The sequence below is a fragment of the Amblyomma mixtum genome, chromosome 5 (assembly GCF_055824585.1).
Source record: "Amblyomma mixtum isolate Tamu chromosome 5, ASM5582458v1, whole genome shotgun sequence".
Taxonomy (NCBI): Eukaryota; Metazoa; Arthropoda; class Arachnida; order Ixodida; family Ixodidae; genus Amblyomma; species Amblyomma mixtum.
In genome coordinates, this window is record NC_143016.1 from 142,778,185 (window position 1) to 142,799,561 (window position 21,377).

Genomic DNA, 21,377 nt, shown 5'->3' on the forward strand with positions numbered 1-21,377 from the left:
CCATAGCGCAATAAACATAGGCTCTACTATCGAAGTGGATCAGTAAAGGTGCTCCGGTAAAGTTAAGTTTATTTTTTATTTGTAGAAGGAGGAGCCAGGACTGAAAGCTGTGAGATACAACTGTACGAAGCCCCGGCCCACTAAGACTGGCACAGCCAAGGGTAGGAGCCAGATGAGTCAAGGACGTCTACAACAATTCTATGATTAGCGTATTTTGTTATTACTTGTGCTTCATAGTCTAACAGTGCAGCCCAAAGAAAGCAAAATATTAAAGCCCTGATGTTCACAATCATGAAAAGAAGTTTTTTGTGGGTGGTACAGCGCAAAACAGACGAAAGCGCAAAAGAAAGAGACACAACAGCGCTCGTCTGTGGTGTCTTTCTTTTGTGCTTTCGTCTGTTTTGCGCTGTACCACCCACATTGAACTTTTACCAACTCGCCCCGCCATCCATCCTTCTTCAGTAAAATGAAGAATAACTGAAGGTCAAAAGGTTCCAAGCACAGAGCGCTAATCGATTCATGACAATTGATCACAAAAAAAGGACAATTTGGTTATAAGATTCCTTAACTGGGTGCTAATGCCGATAATTTTAGTTGCTTCCTAATAAGAGCATGTGGCCGTGAATGCGGATTCGGATGCCACCACTACTTCTTCGTGCATCTTGATGCTTCTGTATTCAGTGTCACTAGGAGACTGGCATACGACTGGGCCGTTGGAGTCAGTGTGCAACAAGCTGGCAAGGATGGCCAGCGCACAATCCACCTGCTTTCAAGCACTACGAAGCAGGTTTACGTGTTGCAAATGGCTTCATTCCAAAACATTTTTTTTTGTTTTACGCTCAAGGAAGCTCACGCAAATTTTTCGCTGCTTCTCAGCGTTTAGCCAGGAATCTTTAGTGAAACATATTTATTATAACCACTTCAACGTATTTTGCTAGAACATAGCATGGTTGATCTCACTTGTTATGTTGAACCGGACATTTTGCAGTCAATGAATTGCATTCTTAAGAATTACATTTCCTAAGCAAATAAGGCGTGACCACGGTCATTGTGTAAAGAAGGAAACGGCTTCAGACAGGACTACAGGATAAAGAGAGAAAATCCTCAGGACGTTCCAACCTCCCTCCTACTTCTTCATGCGGATATTGAGAACTGAAACTCCTCATCAGAATAAACTATGGAGAGAACTTAATACGAATTACATTCCTTAAATTAAAAAGCATTGCATTTCTTAATTTGTATTTATTTTTCTTCTTTACCTGTCATTCGTATCGACACCTGCACATTACCATGCAGTCGTCAGGCTATGCATACACAATGGTCAGCTTTGTTCGCCAAAAGCTACGCGCGCCTGCGGGCTTTTGGTGGCGTGCTTGCCTCGGAATCTGAAATTCCGGGCTCGATTCCCCGCACGTTATAAAGGAGTTTCATTTTTCTTTGCCTGATAGCGTGGGTTTAGGGACGCCACTTTTTCTGGACATCGGGTTTCGCTGCCGATGAGCCGTATAATGCTTTCACATTAGAAGCCAGTTAGCTAGTAAGTCTGAAGCAAACACTGGTGCCTTACGGTGAGGGCTTTAAAGGGATACTGAGGCGGCTTTCTAATCAGCAAATATTTTAGGGTTTTGAAGTAGTGTCATTGCTGATCACATCTGTGAAATTATTTTTTCGATTTTGGCTAAAACAGTGGCGCAATCAAAAATTAAAAACGCGATGTTCAAATCTCCCGCGCCCCGCGCGAGCGTAGGACAGGAGAACAGCGGAGAGGGAAACCTCCTCCATGTCGGCCAACGTGACGTTACGTTGAGGAGCCGGGGATACTTCGGCGCACCCGAGCGAGCTTTCAGCGCGCGTTGTTTCTCGTATTGCGTGCGTGTGACGTACAAAGCGTGTCAGCCGACCATGAGAATCAGATTCAACACGAAGTAGTACCCTGCGTTCGTGTCCACGAACAACTACGGCCGCGACTGTGTCGTCTTCCACTGTTTTCCGCAAGATCATAAGCTCCCAGCGCAAGCACTCGCTGCTGTGACGAAGAATTCAAGCCGACTAAAGCAAGCCTACTCTGCTCGAAGCACTTTCGTAAGAGCGGCTACATGCAGAGCTTGTCCCTAGTGTGATCTCTGGAGATTTCTGTAGAAAAGGCGCGGCTGAACCATGACACAGTTCCTTCGATTTTCTCGCGCATGAGAGGCGTGTCACCATTGCGAAGAAGCGCCTCTTCTAAAAGTAGAAACATGCTCACTTAGCCCTTGCAGAAACCTTATAGTGGCTCAAGTATGTGTCGCTCTCCTCAGCTTAGGTGCGGCCAGACCACCTGCGGCGTGCTCAGGAAGGCTCGGTTAGTGATTTTATACTCGATTCGACGTGTCCAAGCAAGCAAGCAAGCATCGAAGCTCTTCATATGCGGCATCTCGTTTAATCGTAGCTAAGCGATCAAAATGAAAGCGTTCGACGTTGATTTCGGATGCAAATTTATGAGAGAAATGAATGCCAACCGAATTTTTACAAAAAAAACACCTCAACCTTACTCGGCTTCTTCATCAAGTTGTGGCAGCGGGCGAGTTGCAGCTAACTTGGCTTTTAAACACACACATAGTTGGCAACTACTTCACTGAACCTAAACTGCAAATCTAGGAAGGGCGAACGTTTCCGAGGCAGCGATTAATATTGTCTGGCATCTGCTGAACGCGCCACGAGTGAAGCAGCAGCCTTGTGCGCGTATTTGGGTTGGTTTCCAGCGCACAATGATTGCGTCACTATTCTGTGGACACGTGCCTCGCAGTGCTTGGCCACTGCGCGTCGCTAATTTTGACATCAACTTTGTGCTCCTTCATCGTTTCCTTGAAATACTTTCTTGCCCCAACTTGCAACGCCGGGCACTGATAACAGGAATTTTTGTACACAGTGCTTTGGGCCTTTTCTTTAGGATGACGCTCTTCCGGGCGAGCAGGAGGCGTCCGGTGGTGGTAATTCACTTGAGTATTGTTCGCACCCCTTCCTTTCCGAGAATACGAGCCGAGGTTGTGCTGGCATCTTTTACGCATGGTCTTCATAGCGTCTTTGACGCTGGCGTATGCTTGTGCTAGGCGTAGAATGTTTTGCTTGTGTCTTTTTTGGTTTCAGGCGATACGTGGAAGGAGCAAACTCTAGTATCCTTTTCTTCGGAGGTCAGTAAAAAAAAATATAGTCACCATATTCGCTTTTACAACGGCACAGAAAGCTGCGATCTGCACTCAACGCAGCGCCGGATCCGCATCGGCAGCTTCTCCAGTCCTCAAAGTGACGTCACGACCTCTCTTGACCAATCACGGGCGACGGCGCGCCGCGCGGCGTGCCCCGCGGCAGAGGCGGCATATATCGGCTAAAAAAGGCATTTGGCGTTTGTTTTTGCCTTATTTGGATGCAATATTCCAGTATACAGCATGAAAAACTCTAGGACGCCGCTGCCAGCCTGATTTTCAAAAAAAGTGCTTCAGTCCCCCTTTAAGCTCTCGAAGGCTAAGCTGAGTTCATATCGGAACAATAGACTTCCTGAATACACTAGTCAGCACGAAAATGTGAATCGCTATGATAAACGGCATTTGAGAGCAATGGCTGCCCACGGTGAGCAGTATACGTACGTTCTGAGCATGATTTTTAGTCTAATAAAGTCATTTGTAGAAGTCTAGAGCTGCACTCGAATGGCGGCTTACTTGAAGTCTGGATTTTTAATGTTATGTGTTGCTTTCTTCTTCATTCCGTAACATGATTTCTTGTGTGGTTGGTGTTCAGTTCAGTTCAGTGCATTTATTTCAGTCATATAGAATGGCTGAGGAGAAAGGAAAAAAAGCCGCACACGCGGCTTGACAAAGCTCCCATCTCCCGTAGCGGCTTGGCACGGCGATGACAGACAGCAGTAAAACAATAACAAGAGAATGCATGAAATAACAAATATGTACAATATCTTCATAACAGATCACCAGAATAGTCTCGGTACTGTTACACACACGCAAATGATAGTTTAATCACAGCACATGGACACTTTGTTTATTTTACAGTTTGATATGATTCATTCTTTTGTAAGAACATATTTCTGACAGCGTTATATGAAACGGAAAGAATGGATTGATTAGTGAAAGCGTTACTATTAAGGAAAGATGGCAACACATACCTGAGAGTTTGAAAACCGTAATTTGTGCGTGGACAAGGTACATACCAATATTCGTAGTGTCTTGTGTTGTGAACAGCGGTATTTTCCCGTAGATTCGCAAGGTCAGCAAAAAATGTGGTGTCACTATGTACCTGAGATTTGTACTGCTGAATTACACGGTACGGATGAATAACCCTTGCATCCATAATGCGGTATTTTGCAAATAGAGCACTCGTATGTGCTAAGTATGTGGCACCCGCAATTGCTCTGACTGCATTTTTTTGTAATGTCAAAACCTTCTGAATATTAGTTTGCGTCGTTGTACCCCAGACCAAGTGGCAATATTTAACATGAGAGTCAAAGAGGGCATGGTAAATAACAAGTTTTGTCCTAGTAGGTATCATGCACTTTAACCTTCTGAGTATGCCGACAACGCGAGCTAGCTTACTCTCCATTTGCTCGATGTGGTAGTCCCATAGCATAAATTCATTGAAGTGAACGCCAAGTGTTTTTACAACATTAGTTATTTCTATCATATTACCACCCAATACTAAATCTGTATGTACAGCCCATTTGACATTTTTAGCTCTAAAAAATATCGCCTTTGTTTTCCGTGTGTTTATTAGTAGGGAATTTTTTTCAGACCATGAGTTAAGTTTGCCCAACACGCTGTTAGCCTTTTCTACTATATCATTCGCGTTGGTGCCAGACAGAAATAAAGTAGTGTCGTCAGCGTAAATTACGTATTCTGTTTCGGAGTCAATCTGTACTAAGTCATTAATATATACATTAAATAATAAGGGACCAAGGATACTTCCTTGAGGTACACCATGCTTTATTTTATTATAAGTAGAGCGATGATTATCTATAGAAACGTACTGATATCGGTCAGTTAAATAGCTGGTGATAAGAGATAGTGCCTTGTTCCGGACACCGTATGCAGAAAGTTTAAGAAGAAGAGTTTCGTGATGAATCCTATCGAAGGCTTTGGAGAAGTCTATGTATATTCCAAGGGTTATTTGTTTACATTCAATGTTATTTAAGATTATTTCTTTTTGCTTCAGGAGAGCCATTTCAGTAGAGGACTTAGGTCTAAATCCAAACTGTCTTGGAGTTATCACGTTGTATTTTTCAAGAAAATTGGAAAGTCGTAAATGTATTGTTTTTTCCAAGCCCTTAGAAAAAATAGGCAATATAGACACTGGTCTATAATTACCAAGATCGTTTTTCGAACCACCTTTATAAAGAACTACTACTTTTGCTATTTTCATGTCCGAAGGGAAAATGCCGGTAGTCAAAGACAAGTTATAAATATAAGTTAAAATTGGGCAGATAATGTCCAAGACGTACATAACAGGTTTCATTTTCAGTCCAAAAGCATCTTCACTGTTTGTATTGTTCATGCCTTTATATATATTAAGCACCTCATTTTCGTCACAACATGTTATAAAAATACTGTTACTTGTATGATTCGTAATGTAATCCAATGCCATATTATTGTGTTCACTATCAAGTCCACTGAAATAGCTATTAAACTTGTTTGCGAGTGCGAGTCCGCTATAACTAATGCCTTCCATTGTAATACTTTCAATTGTATTTGTAGAGTTAGGGCTCAAGACTCGATTTAACCTATTCCAAACTTTCTTTTGATCGGTCAAGCCAGCGAACATGTTAAGGTGATATGCATTCCTCGCTTTTCTTAAAGTTAAGTTCAGGTTGTTTCGGTACCTCTTGAATGTTGCCCACGATTCTGGACTGCGACTTTGTAAGAACTTCTGATAGAAGGAATTTTTCCTTGCAATCATTCGAAGAATATGCGAGGTAATCCAGGGTTTACGAGCTCGTTTTGGTTTCTTTACATCTTTGTACGGAAAACTGTTACGATATATAGAAGCGAATATCTTCAGAAAACAACTAAACGCTATGTCAGCAGTCAATGCAGCAAAAACTGGTTCCCAATTGACGTTCACTATTTTGCGTCGAAATGTTTCTAACGTAGTTGAGGTGATCTGCTGTATTTTTAAATTTGTTTGTTTACAGTTTGATTTTAATACAGGCACACTATTACATACGATGTAAACAGGCAGGTGGTCACTAATAGCATAATTAATAACCCCGGTTGAGAGCACATTTGTCGCGTTATTTGTAATCAGCAAATCAAGAAGTGTTGCTGTAGTGGGTGTTATGCGTGTAGGCAATGCCACAACGTTTACAAGACAATATGATTCCATTAGTAATGATAGTCGTGACCTTCTGGGTGTATTTTCATGCATATCGACATTGAAATCACCGCCTATATATACAGTGTAATTATATTCAGTGGCAAATTGAAAAACATGCTCCATATAGTGAAAAAAGTTCTCAACACAACCATTCGGGGGGCGATACACAACAGTGAAGAGGTTCTTATTGCTACAAACTGAGAGCACCTCATAATCAGGTGTAACCGAAGTAATCTCATCAACCCTTTCACACTGAACACTATCAAGCACAAACAAAGAAACGCCTCCGCCTCTTCTGCTTGTTCTGTTTAGGAAGTAAGACTGATAGTTGAGCAGCTCAGGACAATCAACTTTGTCTTTGACCCATGTCTCAGTAAGCATTACCACAGAGAACATGAATTTAAACTGTTCAAGGAATGCACGTAAAATGTCATGTTTATCACGAACAGACTGAATATTCAAACATAGCACTGAAAAATGGTTAGTCTGGCCCTGAACCTCATTGTTAATATCATTAGGAGAGTGGTAAGTATCACCCATATAGAAGGAACTAATTGCAACCAAGAGCAGTGACTCACTGCAACAACTTCCTCAAATCGTCATCGCATCGAATCACGTGTGCCAGTTCCCCGTTCGCCTTTCGTACAAGCACTTTGTTGTTCCGGTGCCAGGCATACTTGTAGGCATTCGCATCAGCCCATTTCTTCGCAGAATCGAGAAGCGTTCTGTTCAACCGAGTCAGGTTTTCTACGATTGAGACCTCAGAGTCAGACGTTCTGAGTGATTTGCCTTTCAAAAACCATTGATCTCTGAGCTTCTGGGAAGTGAAACGAACTAGCACACCTGGAACTTTGCCTTGTTTCGCGGGAAGCCTGTGTACGGCATCTACATCGCCTTCGCACAGCTCAGGAAGCTCAATTGAGTGGGCCACATCATTCACTTTTTCAAGCAAATTCTCACCATCTGACTCCGAAATGCCGTGGAATACCAAATTTTGCCGTCTACTCCTCCACTCCAAATCGTTCACAGTGACCTTCAGATGATTCACTTCCTCACTGTTACTACAACTTTCAAGGACAACAACTCGCTTTCGAAGTTCCTTAATCTCTGCCTCTTGTCTAGCCATTGTTTTTAACACTTCATCATATTTCTCTGACATCATATTGATAGACTTGTCAATATTGTCAACTTTTTCTGGAAGATGTTCAAGTTTCTGAAGTCTCGCAAGGATAGCACTGAGAATGACAGGTATATTGACTTCGTCTCCCTCCTTGCCGCCTCCCGCCCCTCTGAGGCGTGACGAATAGCATGTGCCACATTTCCAGACCTCGAAAAAAGCCTCAGCCTTTCCCTTCGCAGCAGCTTCAGACACCCCAGAGCATTTTCCTAGGTGGAACAAGTTGCTACATTCAGAGCATTCCATTACACGGCCTTTGGCTGGAATTGCTTTCGAACATGCCGCACATATTTTATCGCGGCCAGCCATGTCTTATCTAACACGGGCCAACAAGTCAAAGAGGCACAGCACAAATCAAGACACTTTCGGCAGCGGTGGCAGCAGGGTAAGACCAAGACTGAAAATGTAAAGGCGAAAGCACCAACCTGCAACCAGTTGTACGGAGCAATTAGGCTGCGAACCGCTGTCTGCCATCACCGCAGCCGAAGTGACGAGCAGTGGGCGTGACAGGAGCGGCACAAATCATTCCGGTGATAGCAGCCTGGTGACGCTAGCAGCGGTAGTTGCTTCAGGAAACGAAATGCCGTGCATCCACAGCCGGTCAGTTCAAAGAAGGTTACTGCAGGTCCCACAGTCTTGGGAATTCCAGGCGAAGGAGAAATCCGTCGCGCAGTCTGCAACCTGCAACCAGTTGTACGGAGCAATTAGGCTGCGAACCGCTGTCTGCCACCACCGCAGCCGAAGTCGAGCCCTTAGCCCTGCTATTATAATTACAACAGCGATTCAAGTGCCGGAATTGTCATTATTTTTTAGGACGCTCGATACATCATATTGGCAATGAAAATGCTTGTCCTCATTATCATCATGTGTACTCCAGTCATGAGCTTGAAAAGCTAGGCCCGCCTTTACTGTGAGGTGCCGGCTAGACGGCGAGTACCGCTATACTAATCTGCTAAAGTGTTTGCACGTTACCTTCAGAAGAACGGTAAAACGAGCTCTGCCTTTGTTCGCCAGCCTCCTTTTCTCACTCCCTGCCTTCCCTGTTGAGGTGTCCTCATGTGTTCATCTGTAGCTTTTGCCTTGTTGCGTGTTGGCAACCTACTGAACTCAGTTCTATGCGACTAACATGGTGCGCCCCCTTGCCAAGGGTATATAAGCCGCTTACCGCAAATAAACGCCGTCTTTCCTTTTTCGCCGTTACTGGAGGTTGCGCTCAGTGCCCGGTGTGTTCTCTTATTTTCTCGGGCAGCGATACAATATAAATGGCAACAAGGTTGAACTGCCAGTGGTGTACGGCACTCACCTGCCAGCATCGGCCCGAAGCTTCATCAACCTTAAGCATACGAGCTCGAATTGCGTTGGCCGCTCCAGCGGTCTCCGTCGCTCGCCACGGTGCGCCGGCAAGTTAGGCCACGTGCGCAGCCAGTGTCGCCCTCCGCTTCGTTGACACCTGCGCCTCGCTCTGCGCCGGTAAGCCATGGCTGCCATATTCAACTACAACCCGCCGCCGCCTCCGCTTCTTGCTACGCCTAGTCCTGCATCAGTGCCGTGGAAACAGTGGAAGTTTGCGTTCCTCAACTACTTCGATGCAATCGGTGGTGAGGACTGCACGCATCGACGCAGGAAACCTATCCTACTGAATGCACTAGGCTTGGAGGGGCAGCGCATATATTACAGTTTTGCGCCACTTACCGCGTGGGAGCTCATCAACGTAAATGTTAAGACCGAGCCTGACACGGAATTTTCGACGAGGCACTTGCACTTCTTGACAAGCATTTCGCTACAAGAGTCAACGAGCTGATGGAACAACACCGCTTTCGGCAGTGTCGCCAGCTGCCGCGTGAGCCTTTCGAAGCGCATGCCTCTGCACTGCGCGAGCTCGCTACAAGCTGCGACTTCGGTGACCAAATTGAGAAGGCTGTACGAATCCAGCTACTTGAAGGTGCAACATCAAAACAAATACGCGAGCGTGATTTTCGATGGAACAAACCTTACGCTGAGCCGAGCTGTGGAACTTGGCGAACACATCGAACAGACACGATATGAACTCAAGGAGCTCTGAGCTGATTCAGTCGTGCAGAGACTAGTTGACAAGCCCGCACATGGGAGCGCTAGTGGCTTTTCGGCGTGCTACCGTTGCGGGTCTACCGACCACCCTGCCAGTGCAAGAGAATGCCGAGCTAAAAAGGCGACATGTCGAAACTGCGTCAAAGTCGGACACTTTGCATCTGTTTGCCAGTCAAGAGGCAAGTGCGAGTCTCCGGTCAACCAGGAGAGCCAGACCACGTCTGAAGCGCTTCTGGGAGTTGATACCATATAGAATCTACAAGTTTGCATTGAAGGGGGTTCACTTTCTTGTCTGCAAGCAGAGTCACAGTCTTTATCGCTGCCTCCAGCCCACTTGCGCGGTGAATGTTCACACCTGTTTTCCGGTGAACTTGGCCTAACTAAAGGTTTCGTACACCAAGTCAAAGTTCGTTCTTCAGTAAAGCCTGCAGCTGCCAAGCTACGAAGATTGCCGCTTACACTACGTGAACGTGTGTCTGATGAGTTGCGCTGACCGTAACTGTCAGGCATCATAGAAAGAGTGGATGCTGCCGATGGGTGTCTGCGACCGTCGTCGTGCAGAAGCCTAATGGGACTAATGCCTTTGTGTCGACCTACGAGAGGTGAACAAGGCCATAATAGTGAATGGGTTCCCCCTCCCCCACACAGAAGAACTGCTGCATCAGCTGGTAGATGGAACCAGATTTTCGAAACTGGATTAGAAAGCAGCATACCATCAGGTGGAACTGACAACTGAGAGCCATGAGCTCAGAAAACGTTTGGCGCACGAAGGCCTATTCAGGTATAGGATAGCGCGCTTTGTATTTGAGTCTGCTCCTCCAGCATTTCTGAAGTTGATGTCAGCGATACCGAACGGGTGCCAAGGGGTACTTTGTTACATCGATTATGTCATAGTCTGGGGCAAGACTGCTCGCGAGCATGACAAGAGTTTCCGTGTTCTGAGACGGATCTCTAACGCAGACCTCTCATTGAATGAGATATGTGTTTTTGACGTAGACAAAATATCCTTTTTGGGACATGAAGGCAGCAGTAAGGGCACTGCACCTATGCATTCGAAGGTGGAAGCAGTCACTCGAGCAGTGGAGCCCAAAGATGAGCCAGCGTTACGATCGTTCTTGAGGCTCGCCCGCTATCATTCAGTGTGGAGCCAATGAGAAAACTCTTGCGCAGCGAACAAGCATTTTTCTGGGGCGAAGCCGCACCGCAAAGTTTTGATGCAGTCAGAGCAGGGTTTTCATCACGCAGTGTCATCAACATGTTTGATCCAGACTTGCCAGTGGTTGTGTCTACCTACGCATCCGACACAGTACTCGGAGCTGTGCTTCAACAGCAGGGCGGACACGAGCTGCGAACGGTAACCTTTGCATCCCGATCATTAACATCTGCCAAGCGCAAGTATCAAAGAGGCTGTCGGTGATAGGCACCATTGTCTTCAGAGAGGGGAGAATTGTTTTGCCCGTAACCTTGACTTCCCAGTTAGTATTTTTTTGCACATGACACTCAGCACGGCATAAGAAGAGCAAAACAACGGCTTCGAGGGGAATTCTGGTGGCCAAAAATGGACAGGGAGGTGGAACATGCAGTGAGAAGCTGCCATGTTTATCAAGCAGCTGACAAGTCGGCAAAACCAGTTCATGCACCCCCGCAGCCCGTTGCGTTTCCGGAACTTCCAAGGCAAAGGTTGGCTCTTTCATTGCAGGCATCCTGAACTTGAAGCAGGCCAACCCGAATTCGTAATAACTCTCATAGGTTATCATTCCAAGTGGCCAGAAGTTTACTTCACCAATACAGTCACGTCTGAAGTCGTCAGGGACTTTTTGTGTGGTGTCTTCAGCAGTGAGGGCTAACCGAAAGAACGTGTCTTTGACAATAAACCCTAGTTTAGGTCCCAAGTGTTTGAAAATTTCCTGAAGTAGGGGGGCACAAAACACTGCGTCTCTTCAGTGTATTATTCTTAAGCTAATAGATTTGTTGAGAGGTTTTATAGAAACCTGAAGGACTTCATTCAACTTTCTGCCTTGGAAGGTGGATACATCCAGATACCTGTAGTTGAGCATTTGGGCGTGTACCGGCCGACCCCGCTTGCTAATACGAGAGTCTCGCCGGCAATGCTACTTCATCGCCGCCAACCCAGAACCTGTCTCGATATTGTGGGCATACCTTCGAGGGAATTATTTCAACAGCCTGTCTTAGCTATGCGCCGGCTACGTGCCTGTGTTCGGGCAAAGTAGTCATCAATGAAGACTTACACCGACGAGAGGCGAGCGGCGAAGGCACAGATGTTCTGGGTGGGAAATTATATGCGAGTCTGTAACCCAGCGCGTACGGGAAAGGCGGGGCTATCCTATTCTAAGCCCTTGCGAAGAAGAAATGAGCTAGGTCAAAGCTCTTTCCGACTGGAGGTTGGTAGGACATGGAATGCATCCAAGCGGGTGTTTGTTCCAAAGAAATGTCTGGCCGAGAGTAACCAACAGCCGTCATGCCTGCTTCCTGCTGGGGAGGTTGGGCTCAGTACCCGATATCTTCTCTTATTTTCGCGCCCTTCTCCCTCGGGCTGCGATACAACCCCTGTCGAATGAATACTCTGGTTTTCCTGTTCAACTTTGCCTCTTCATTTCTGCCGCACCTGCTGCTCCGGCACCAGTGTCGCAAAGTCGAGTTCAAATAATGAGCCAAGTGCGCGGTGTAATTCGACAGTTTCCGGTACGACGCGGCACCAGTAAGGCCTGAAGCGCAGTCAATGAGCATCGCATACGGAGCCCCCCTACATGCTGCCGATGCCACACGCCGTATCAATGGCTCGGAGGGATGCACTAGCTACAGCCCAACCTAAAGCATGGGCTTCTCCTCCCCCGGAGAAAATTAGTTTTGCGTCGGGCTTTGGCCACGGGCCGCTGAAGCCGCGGGCTGGAGCTAGATTCGGCCCATTGTAGGGATATGTCTACACGTCAATGTTGGCTGATGTACATTTAGGTAATTTCGGTATCAAATCTAGAAATGAGGAGGATAAGCAATGTTCCAGGCAGACAAATAATTTCTTTGCTTGTATTTTATTGCTTATCTAGCTGGGCGTATAAAGTTATCGTGTTAAACGTGCTTGGAGAGTGCGTGAGTTGCTACGGCTTCGATGTTAATGAGTGCCGTGCTACGAAGAAGCCAAGTAAAACTTTCTATCACATACAGTCATCATTCCGTCGCTGTGTTGATTACAGCGAGCTCTCTTTTGTTCAGCGGGGGGAAGGTCTCCCTGGCCTTTCGACTTAACGTTTTGGGTAATAAAATGAAGTCACTGCTGGCTATGATTGCTGGAAGATGCACAGTCCAATGCACATTTGGTTATTAAGAACCGCAGTCCCCCTCTGGCATGAAAAGTAAATCTGAGTTTCTTAGTTTTCCACCAAGCTCCGTTAAATTTATGTCATCACTGAGCGCTGTTTCTTAGGATACTGCGAATTTCCGCACCAGCTGGTCGCTTTAATCTGCCGCATAGTTAAGCATATAGCTGCCACTGAACTAGGCGGCTCATTTTTGAGTCTGTCGCTGACCGCAAATGATATTGCGGACAAGATGGCGCTGATAGTAGAACTGACACCAAACACCTGGCTGGCACCATTGTGGTTCGCTTGTATCTTGTAGCTTATGGCTCCGGCTTCGTGAGTGCACACATCGTTATTTTAGCCCGGTTATGGGATCTCGTCATCGGGAACCCTTGCTTATTAGTGAAGTTCTTGTACGCAATGTTTCGTGCTATCCATGTTTCATATATGATCTCAGAAACTCCAGCAGGCCACTGAGCCAGGCACCGCGGAATGTTAAAATATAAAAGCTCACAACTTCATAGTGCGATATACCGACTGAGCCCCACTACAGGTAACTCTGTTATTATCAAAGCGCTCGATGTTTATGGCAAACTTCCTGGGAGCGTCCGAGCAGGAGGAGGAAAGGTATTCAAGAGAGCAGAAGCCTGTGCTTTGCGTGCGCGTTTCCGTCATCGATGGGTGACAGCCTTTTGTCAAAGATTTTGTTACTCTGAGGTCATATTGCACGCTTTGGTGATCTGTAGTCTATGTCGTACTGTAGTCAGAGTAGTTAGAATGGTTATGCACGATTCAATTTTCTTCCGCAGAAAGCACTTTGCTGGTTCCTGCCGTCATATTTAAACGCACTTGAAAAAGGTAGGTAGGCAGCCATAAACAGGTACGCAGCGGATGTGAAAGGTGACGGATGCATCATGCCCTCGTAGAGTATGGAACGTCCCGTGGTGCTTCATTATGCCTTCGACTCCATTGCAAGCGTTTTTTCCCATATTAATCTGCCGATAACATCCTCACAATAGACGTGCAGTTGTTGACCTGGGGTTGGTAAATTTGACAGCTGCTCTTAAAGTAATTAGATGTGTCGTCGCAGACATAGGACACGTAAATATACAAAGATGCCTAATGTCTATCTACTAGTGCGCCTTAATAAGAGCATAATACGCATGGGCAGAATAGCGGACCGTGTCAGCACTTATGAACGTAAAAACATGGGCTATTTGCCTTTTCGTGACGACCAAGGTTATTGCAGAAACTTGGAATTTTTTTCAATGGTACTCCTGCGTTTCTATAGGCACTTAGTAGACAGGGACACGGACTTGAGAAGTTCGTTGTGCAACACATCTCAAGAAAAAGAAGACTCACCGAAACCAAGGAAAGCATAATTTTGGGATGTTCATGTTGGTAGTGTAATCGTATTTACATGAGAAATGATTAATTAGCAAGTGTAGGAATAACACAGTCTCATTCAGGCAGTGTCATAATACCCACGACATCCGCTTGTCGCGTACGGTCCTCTACACACTCAGCTCTCGGAGTGGCAGTCCAGCCTTCTATTTTTGAGTGCATTCGTTTTGAGTGTAACCCAATATTAAAACATTCCACAGCGCAGCCCTCGTCCGTTTGCAACGAGCGTAGAGCATTCTGTAGTACCGCAAGTGCTATGTGCAACGTGATCGAGCGGTGAGGGCGACGGTTGCGAAAGAACCTTCTTTTGCGATCAATGTGTCAAGAGTGCCAGAACCAAGGCTCTCATCAATGTCAGTTAAGAAGCAAGAAAACGTCATTGTTAAGTTGCATGCTACACGAATACATTCCAAAACAAAACCTTGGACAGCCGCTGCCATAGCTGAGTTGGTTGAACACCGTTCGCAACATAAAAGTGCAGTCTGTTCGGAACCTACTCGCAGCATATGGTCCCTTTTTCTGACGCTTTCTAATAAGTTATATGGAAGGAAGAAACGATTTCACTACTACTTTCGGAATCATCTAACCCTAAATCATAATAAAATTGCCCCTATGCCTTCCTTGGTGTTGGGGAATGTTTGCTTTCTACAAATTTGTTCAGGGTAGACAAGTGAGCAATGTTCTGTTTATTCGAAGTGGACGGCAATTTCCTGACTAATGCCTTTCCACTAAAGGCGCTTAGAATAGTCATCAGTTTTCTACCTTCTGACACACTCTTGAAGGAAATGGAGTAACCAGTTCGGGTTCGTTTCCTTTTTGTTCCGATCACTTCTTCCGCGCGTTGCTTGCTCTTCCTGAAAAAAATAGAACGCTCCCGGCGCTGCCTTCCGCGCCCTCTTCCACATCTTACTAGCCGCGAGTATACTTTAGTTAATCGAGCGCAAATCCCCCTACCATTACAACTCTACCTTCGCCAAATATTGAGGAGCTCTGGACACCGCCGCTGTCAGATATATGTCGCCTACCGTGACAACACACACACGTAGTACCTGCCTACTCGCCGCACTGTCAACAAACTACTTCCAATGCGGATTCCTACCCAGCTAGATACCCTATTCTTAACATAGTTTAGCAACAAAAAGTGTTTTTGTGTTGCAGCTAGTTGCCCCGATGTTATTATGCATACTTGAAAAAATAGGTAGTGAACTACGCAGGCATTTGAGCTGTAAATTTCAGTTATACGTTTGCGAGTTTAAGCCCTTCGCCCTGGCAGCGACGGTAACATTGAAGCAGCCTGAGGGACGCCATGACTCGGTTGCGCCGCCGTCTGCTGCAAAACTGCCGTGAGCACGGTCGCTGCGTTGCAGAGCGCGCGCCTACGAGGCCGGCCGTGGCACACTGTGGTGAAGTCTGCAAGACTGGACATATTGGACTCAAAAAAGGAAAGGACACAGGCCTTTGTCCCCTTCTCGTGACTTCCCTCTTCCTATCACTGCATCCCTGGCGTGAACAACGAACTTCGCACTCCCCTACGCTCCTACTAGTAGTGCGCAATTCAATCGTTCAGTCACGAGCAAGTATTTTACCGTTGGCTTATTTCGTAGTGGATCCCGAGTGCGCCAGTGTTGTGAGACAGCCACATGGTTCAAGAAATCTTTAAATATTTCATTACAAATTACTTGCTGCACAAAATGAGCTCATGTTTCACGCACTTGTTCTGAGATGCATAGCCAACAAAATGCTGCAGCATACAGCTAGAGTTTGAAAAATGGTGGGATGGCCCTTTTACTAGATCTCGACCACTCCTTTCATAACACTCCGCCCAATACTGTGACCACTTCTCGCGGCCCGTATATCCAATGCGTTGGGCGATATGGGCTCCGATTTTCCGACTTGAGCCGTCGACCGCTACCGTGGTTTGGAAGCAATTGTTTTCTTTCTCCATTTAGGTGACGTTGATAACTGACGTGCATTTCACTTCTTCGCCAACCTGCTAGGAGGAAAAAGAAGACCATTCATCCGTTCAGATCGCTTCTTGCCCCTTTCACAGGGCCTCTCTGCCGAAAACGCCATGAACCAGTAAGCCTTTTCAGGTTGCATTATAGGAAATTCTTCCCCTTACCACCGCACGCTTCAATTCTAAGGACGTGCTGTAAAGTGAGCTCCTTCTATTCAATAATTCCTTCGGATGTATCCTTTATTCGAACCCCTAAATTCTTTGTCCAACCTTTTTGTGTTTGTCGAGGTAGCAATAGTTATTTACGTGGATCGCAAAGCTATGAACCGTAGCCTAACGTTTCTTTGATAGGGCGCACAGGCACTGCCATACCTTCACATGCTCTGAAGCCATTCAACCCTCGATGTATTGAAGCACTTAGACGACAAGTCCCCTTGTGAATGACAGTCTAGTCTTGACTAGAGTCGCGGGTGAGTGGATTTGCGCCGCCTAAAACCACCACTCGATGTTTTCGTAACTGCAATTGAAACCAGCATTGCCGGTTTGGAAATCCCAGAAGTGAGTTCGACGACTTCTTGCTCCGGCCCATAGGGTGTCACCGTATGAGCACCGCTGTTCTCATGGCGTTTATGGTGGGCGGCTACTGCCTTGTAAAATTTCACGCTGTGTGCAACTACCAGGTCGTATAGGCCTGGCAGACCCAGAACCAGATCCATATCGCGAGCGATATTATCATCTGTGACGCGACACAGTCATCGTGTTCGGAAGCTTCAATGTGAGCTTACTTTTCGCTGCCTTACTTGCAAAGAATGTAGATAAATCGGTGCCACACTGACTGAAAGATTGTAGCTCCGTTGGTGTCCCTTGTTAATTACATGTGCCCGAAATGTTGCTTTGTCTGAATGCCTAGGTACTTGCCTAAGGCCGCAGACCATGCTTTGTGCTTTTGCTGATCGCTTTTAGCAAATAGTTCTCGGATAGCTGGTGGAGACAGCTCTAACCAGTGGCAGACAGCATGTCCATAAGGCAATGAGAATGGAGAAAACAAGACGTCTCAGTAAAGCTAGTGTGTCGCAGTCAATTACTATATCAAGTAGCAGTCGTAATTGCATGCAGTGTTGTCGATTTGTCGTTTGGCGCGCCGTCACCGTGTGCTCTTTCTAGACCACATTAGCGCCTTCCACGCACACCCCCGTCGTTTAAGCTATGAAAGCCTAAATGTTTCGGAAACAGCTCGCCAATATCATTTGTAAAAAAGTTTCTCGCCTGAGCACAGCTACACATGCATAAACTCAGTGAACGCGCTAAACACGTTCACTGCGTCGTGGGTCACCGGTGGGTAATGTGGTATACGCCTTATGAGTGCCACGCATACTGAGTCGCGCAATGAAGGGGCGGTACAACTCAGATTTTTTACGAACACTGCAAAATGCACACATGCCAGACCGTTACTGTCCTCTACTTACGGTTCCGAGAGGTGGGCTTCACCGGTCAGTCACTTGTGGGTCACGCCGTACCCGAGAAAATTTAACGATGACCAACAGTGGTCCGCGATGTACAGTGATTAGCGCGGCGCAATTTGCTTTCTTTGCACGTTAGATAGCCCTAGGTGGTCGAGATTTCCGGAGCCCTTCACTACGGAGTCTCTCATAGCACGGCCGCTCAATGGAGGCGCACATCCATTGAGCGGCCGTGCTCATAGCCTCAGTCGCTTTGGGCCGTGAAGCCCCAATAAGCTAATAAACCAACCCTAATTGCTTTCACAGCCAACGTGTTATGCAATACAATTTGGTTTTGAATCCCGAAACGACGACACCTAAATTTGTGCACCCATGTTCGAAAGCCCTATCATCACAGTAGCTGGATACTGTAACGAAAGCTCCAGGGGCCGTGAAGTCACTATCTTTTCGGAGATAGACAGGCTGCTATGAACCAAAAATAGAGTTCTGGTATTTCGGGCCGTGAGAAAAATCAGTCTACATGGTTATATCGAAAACGGCAGGGTGTCAAACTCATTACAGATCAAAAAAATGGGAAGGGGGGGGGGGGGCACTTTGCTTTCACTAAAGTGTGATAAGGGGAAAGCCACTTCCACCTCTGTGGCTGCCCCTCTTAAAGTGGCAAGGACGTCAAGGGTGACGTCACGCGCATGCGCCGGCAGCTTCCAGGGTGGAGTCGAGTCAGCGTGAGTGTGTGTGTGAGTGAATGACTATGGTGCGTCATTAGAAGCGCAAAATGGGAAGGCAAGAACTTGTCTACTGGTGGCTAATGACCACGGCCATTGCCGGCGTGGCGATAGAAGCACGGAGGGGAGGGCGATGGAGTCGGAGCGGCAGTCGGCGCACCATATATAGACTGTGATGATCATGTCATAGGTGACGTCACGTGTACGCGTAGTACATTTCCGGTTACGACCTACTACGCCGTTTGATGACGCCCTTAATTTTTGTTAATTGTATTTATTATTGTTTATGAAATTTATTATAATTTTAATTTATTTCTCGTTTCTTTTCTTTTTTCAATTTTTTAATTCTCATGTTTTTCATTTGTAGGTTTTAATATATTTCTCTTATTTTATTTCGTTTTATTTTTATTTTATGTTAATTTTAGTGACTTTTGGCTACGATGTATTACACCAATAATGACGTCTTCAGGATAATTGACAGCAATAGTGTGACAGCTTTCGCGGACGGATGGACAGTGATACGCCATTAAAGGCTTTCGCCTTAATATCATTGACCGCCACTTTCTAGAGAGCATAAGGAAACATCGTAGCTATAAAGGCTGTTTAGCTCGTTTTATCTATAGGAAACACTCAGACATGTAGCTTCCTCTCAGAGAAAGCTGTCAGCTCGCCACAGACGTAGCAATGCAGCAAGTGGGCTAGTTGGTGACTGTTCATGATTGAAAGAAGGTTACTGCGCTACAAGGCGTTTACACAACACGAAAGGAACAGCACACAGGAAGGACATGCGAAGACCAGAACATGCCCTGTTTTTGTTACGCGTTCCGTAACAGTACCGATCTTTCACTAATTTCTGACCCCGTGGTGCGAACTGTGCCATCAATGGTTAAGTGGCACATAGCGCCAAATGTTTTTATACGTTTCCGATAATTTGGCGCGTTTCTAGCTCAGGCCAGTGTGGCACGTAAATGGCCGCAGCAGGCGCCCTTCCTACACAGGCCCAAAGCCGTGCGGGAGGCTTCGGAACACGACACACGTGCTGCCCCTCCTTCACCCGCCATCACCGCTGCTTCGCCTGGCATAATTTCCGAAGCCCAAAACGAGCCGGAACATGCTGCGGCTTCATCGAAACCACCTCCAGCAGACGGCCGCAGACACGGACACAGCCCCCTATTTTGGAGCGGTGCTCTCGTGGCAGCGGCAGGGGTTATCGTCTTCATTGTGAAGCTCCTAAGCCTCGAGTCTCGCATTGACCGCGACCGAAACCTGCCCAATAACAGGCTTCCGCACATCGTATTTATCCTGGCTGACGACTTGGTGAGGGGTTCATTCTTTAATCTTTATTTCTTTCTTTCTTTCTAGGTTTCTTTCTCTACGCGTTGTTGTGCTAGTTCTTCACTTTATTTTCTCTTGCTTGTTGGCTTTCTTTCTTTCTTATCTCTCCTTCTTTCTTTCCTTCTTTATTTCTCTGTCTCTCCCTCTTTCTCTCTTTAATAATGGACAATTAAGGAATGCTTCCCAAAAACTGGGTCTCTTTCCCCTCTTTAACGAATGGGCAAAGACTTTACAGCCTCCGTAATAGAGCCCAGTAATAATATTTCGTTAAGCAGGTCTTCTGAAGCTGTGGGCAATTAACCGCATAAAGAATTTTGCAACATGGTGCTCTATGTCACTAGTCCATTTCTTCCTCGCTGCTCGTTTGCATTTCTGGGTGCAATTTCTTATCAAAGGCGATTTTCACTCGGACCTGGCATTGCTGCTGTCGCTGCTGCTGCTAAAATCTTTCTGTATGACAGAAAACTTCACGTAACAGTAAAGTTTCAAGTTGCTTAAATATATTTCGTTATCGGTATAGCCGCTGTGATACGTCTTAACAATATATTTCAACCTGCTGCTCGCTTAATCATTCGCAAAAATTCGCTCCCTATCCTTCTATTCTTTTTTTAGCATGAAATTAAAACTCTCTTCCGCTGTAAAGGTTTAACCCGTTTTGCTACGCTTCATTGCTACACCAAACAGGAATCAATCAGAACTAGCAGGAATATGGGAACATATTGAGTTTAATATCGCATTATATTTCTTAGACGCCCCTCCCCTAGTTGGATTTAATAGTTTCGCAGAACAATGTGGAGGACAACAAGAACAAAAACTCGGGGGACGCTCAAGCACCGCCTTAAGTGTGCGAGGTAATCGCTTTGAAGCCCATATATGCGGAAATGGTCATTCTCGGGTTTACATTCATAGATCCTTGGGAGCCCTCACACCACTACTGGCGCGGTGGCCCTGCGATGGCAGGTGCTTCCACCGGTGGGGCTTGTGCCACCCATTTTGTTTCCTGAGCAATTTCTCGCGGTTAACCTATTATTTATTTTCCACTTGCGATGGTCGTTAATTTGCTCATAACCCAGTGCGCAGGTTGTGATGGCGCCATGGGGTCACGTGACCTTTGTAGCCAACTAGGTTGCTTCTGCGAGGATTTGTCGCTCACAACGCTGACTACGACGACAACAGATATTCTTCACAACAGCTGCCTTAACGATAACTCGTTGAACGTTCAAGAAACAGGATACCAAATCTGAAACCTAGCTTAAAACCCTGTATTTTGGCGCAATTGGCAAAGGGCAGGGTATAATTGGAGAGAGATGGGAGAGGCATTTGCCGTGCAGTGAACGTAGTCAGGTTGATGATGGTGATGATGATGACGTCCTGGCGTTCGAACAAATTACGTCAGTAATGTTCTCGCAATAACTCGTTCTAATGCGTTTAATGGCTAAAATAGCGTCTGTAAGTGGCTGTTTTGTCTGAAATGACCCAAAACAACCCCGAACAACTTTCGTTCGGCGCAAACTTTGAATAAGAACGGGCGTCCCGCTCGTGACGACCCATATGCAAGGTTATGTTCTATTAAGGCCACAA

The 21,377-nt window shown here is 46.2% G+C and overlaps 1 pseudogene; it reads left to right on the plus strand.

Annotated features, from left to right (window-relative positions):
* Nucleotides 1-9,008: 9,008 nt before the first annotated feature.
* Nucleotides 9,009-21,377, plus strand: part of LOC149343946 (arylsulfatase B-like) — a 69,932-nt pseudogene continuing 57,563 nt past the window's right edge.